This window comes from Odocoileus virginianus, unplaced genomic scaffold, assembly GCF_023699985.2.
Source record: "Odocoileus virginianus isolate 20LAN1187 ecotype Illinois unplaced genomic scaffold, Ovbor_1.2 Unplaced_Contig_31, whole genome shotgun sequence".
Lineage (NCBI taxonomy): Eukaryota > Metazoa > Chordata > Mammalia > Artiodactyla > Cervidae > Odocoileus > Odocoileus virginianus.
In genome coordinates, this window is record NW_027224348.1 from 312,452 (window position 1) to 316,192 (window position 3,741).

The window sequence follows — 3,741 nt, forward strand, 5'->3', positions numbered from 1 at the left end:
AATGGGATTTTTATTTATTTACTTATTTTCTTTCCATTTCTTTCTTTTTTAAGATCAATGCACATTTATGAGAATAAATATATTTTTAGAGATACTATAAATTGATAACATTCTGAGATCCTGAAAATATATATAGGGGGTTAATAATTTTTAATCACCTAATTAAAGAGCCAAATGATCTGATGGTATAAAAATAGAGAAGAAATACAGTAATGTACTAAGCAGATGTATCACCATTAGAATAAATGTTTCTTACTATTGAAATGCAAACTTTTCTAGTGGGGAGGGAGGTGGGAGGGGGGATCGGGATGGGGAATACATGTACATCCATGGCTATTTCTTGTCAATGTATGACAAAAACCACTACAATATTGTAAAGTAATTAGCCTCCAATTAATAAAAAAATTAAAATGTATAAAAGCTACAATAAAAAAAGATAATTTTATTTTTCTATAGCTTGGAGAACTAGAGTAAATAAAAAAGTCTCTAAATATCTGTTTCCTCATTTATATAATGATAATGATAATAGTTTATCAAAGAAGCTTTGGCTGAGTTGATTAGATTTAGTAACAATAAAATTGTGACTACAATGTATGTATATAAATAAATATCAACAGGTTTAAAGCAGAAACTAAAATCTGCAGTGACTTTGAAAACTACTTTGCCTTCAAAATATAAATATTTTCAATTGAGTTTGGTAAAAATCATTAAGATTGTTTCTTATTATTTTTATTTTGGCTTGTTTTGAGTTCTATACATTTATTCAACAATCAGCAGTTAGTTCTCCTCCACATTAACTGTCTGTAGATTTTTGAAAATGATGACAGGTACAAAGGTAACCAACGTGTAGAGCTTGTTTGGTGAATCTTCGTCTTCATTATATTTTCTGCACAACTGCATATGGGTACAGTGTGGGACATTCCTTATTCTTTTGGTCCAGTCAGCTTTACTGAGCCTAGAGTCAATGCATATCTCCAGAGTTCCCATCTTCTTCACGGCAAATTTCCAGATTCCTTTGAGTGCCCAAGGACATGCTTCTTGAAACTAACTCTATGAGTGCATTTCTGAATGTTAATAATGTGTTCATTGATGGAAGATTTGCCCCTCTTCTAATCACTCTTTTTTGCATGAGCCATTCAGTCAGTCTTGGTTTGGAGAAAGGGTATTTTTGTTGTTAAATTGTACTCTGGTTCACAAAAAATCAGTGTAGGGTAAAATATGGTAAAAACACTTTACTAAAGAAAGCAAACATTTTCAAGAAAGTCATAAAGTAAAATTTTGAAATTGTAAATAGGGAAGGGATTTGTTTGTGTGTGATTTTGTGTGTGTGAGAGAGAAGAGAGAGCTTGAGAAATAGAGGGAGAGAGGAGCAAATTACTGTTTTTTTTATTAAGTATTTTTTAAATGTAATTGCAATTTTAAGAAGTGATACAGATTCTCTATAACTTTTATCTGGTTTTCCCCAGCTGTAGCAATCATATAACTATAGTACAATATGACAAAAGGGAAATTAACATTGACATAATCTACAGACTTTATTCAGATTTCACCAGTTCTATGCACACTCATTTATGTGTGTTTGTGTGTGTGTATGTGTGTGTGTGTGTTTAGTTCTGTTATTCTTTTTACTAGACTGTGGTATATGGTTATACATTGCTGCATTTTATTTGTTAATACAGTTGGTGTTTTATGAAACTGTTGCAATCTCTGAATTAGAAAATATTGAACCATTGCTCTTAAGGAAAATACAAGGTTAAGTTTATTTAAGCTTCTTATCACAAGATTTATATCAATGGGTCAATGCATAATCTTTCTTTATGTGTGTTTCTTTTTAAAGACTGTTATTACATACTGTTGATTTACTAAAGTTGAACTCATGGCCTACAGTGGTATCTCCCACATTGTAGGCAGACACTTTACAATCTGAGCCACCAGGGAAGTCCTACAGTTGTATAGCTCATACCTATAGGAAGCTTATGTAACACATATATTTGCTCTGTAAGGTACATCAGAGCTTACTCGAGTTTAGGAATATTAGACAGCTCTTTATCACCATGTTCCATGCTTAGGGACCATTTTTAACAGAGAAATAACCAAAAAAAAAAAAAAAAAACACAAAAATGTGAAAAATCTGACACTAATTGGACCATAATAAGGACACTACTTTATAATGTGCAGCTGAAACAAGAAGGCATAAAAGCCTTGTTCAACCTTAGGTAAGAATTTGCATATCAGGTGACTCAAAATTTTCACCTCTTCAGACATGTTCACAAAATGAGAATTAACATGCCATGAATACTGATTTTGCAGTTACAAATAGATTTTTAGTAAGTAGGCAAATTTGCAAAAAACAGTCTGTTAATAATAACTGTATTTTTTTGAAGATTTTTGTTTTTATAACATTTTTTCTTTCTGTAATGTCATTGTGTGGTTTTAGTATTAGGGTACTACTGAACTCATGAAAGGAGATAGATGGTGTCCCTGTCCCCTATTTTCTATAAGAAAGAAAGTGAAGTCACTCAGTCATGTCTGACTCTTTGCGACCTCATAGACTGTAGCCCACCAGGCTCCTCTGTCCATGGAATTTTCCAGGCAAGAGTACTGGAGTGGGCTGCCATTTCCTTCTCCAGGGGATCTTCCTGACCCAGAGATCAAACCTGGGTCTCCCTCATTGCAGGCAGATGCTTTACCATCTGAGCCACCAGGGAAGCCCATTTTCTATAAGAGATTCTCTAAAATAGTTGTTGTCTTCCTTAAATTTTTAGTAAGATTCTCTAGCAACTTTAGTTGGGCCTGGATTTCTTTTTCAGAATGTTTTTATTTATTAATTCAATTTCCTTATTAGTTATAAGACTATTCAAATTATCTATTTCATCTTGGTTGAGATTTGGTTGTTGTCGTTGTTCAGTTACCAAGTCGTGTCCAACTTTTTGTGACCCCGTGGACTGCAGCAGTCCAGGCTTCTCCGTCCTTCACTATCTCCCAGAGTTTGCCCAAGTTCATGTCCACTGAATCAGTGATGCCATCCAACCATCTTATCCTCTGTTGCCCTCTTCTCCTTCTGCCTTCAATCTTTCCCAGAATCAAAGTCTTTTCCAATGAATCAGGTCCTCCTAACAGGTGGCCAACGTATTGGAACTTCAGCCTCAGTATCAGTCCTTCCAATGAGTATTCAGGATTGACTGATTTCCCTTAGGATTGATTGGATCGATTGGCATTTTGTGGGTTTTTTGAGAAATTGGTGCATTTCTATTGGAGCTTCAGCCTCAGTATCAGTCCTTCCAATGAGTATTCAGGGTTGACTGATTTCCTTTAGGATTGACTGGATCGATTGGCATTTTGTGGGTTTTTTGAGAAATTGGTGCATTTCTATTGGAGCTTCAGCCTCAGTATCAGTCCTTCCAATGAGTATTCAGGATTGACTGATTTCCTTTAGGATTGACTGGATTGATTGGCATTTTGTGGGTTTTTGAGAAATTGGTTCATTTCTACTAAGTTGTTAAATTTATGAGTGTAAAATTATTCAGTATACCCTGGTTCAGTATGCTCTTTTAATGACTAAAGGAACTGTAGCAATTGTCAACTTAGAAATTAGTCACACCCTGAAAGTAGAGAGTGTTTTATTTGGTAGGAAAATCTTAAGACTTCAAGCTCAAAATACAGCATCTCAGGTAGTCCTGAGAGACTGCTCTGAGGAAGATGTAGGGCAGTGGGAGTGGGGGTTGGGGTAGGGGAAGGAGT

General features: G+C 34.8%; 1 pseudogene; it reads right to left on the reverse strand.

The window, feature by feature from the left end:
* Window positions 1–777: 777 nt before the first annotated feature.
* LOC110140194 (large ribosomal subunit protein eL31-like) lies at window positions 778–1,136 on the reverse strand (annotated as a pseudogene).
* Between the last annotated feature and the right edge of the window lie 2,605 nt (window positions 1,137–3,741).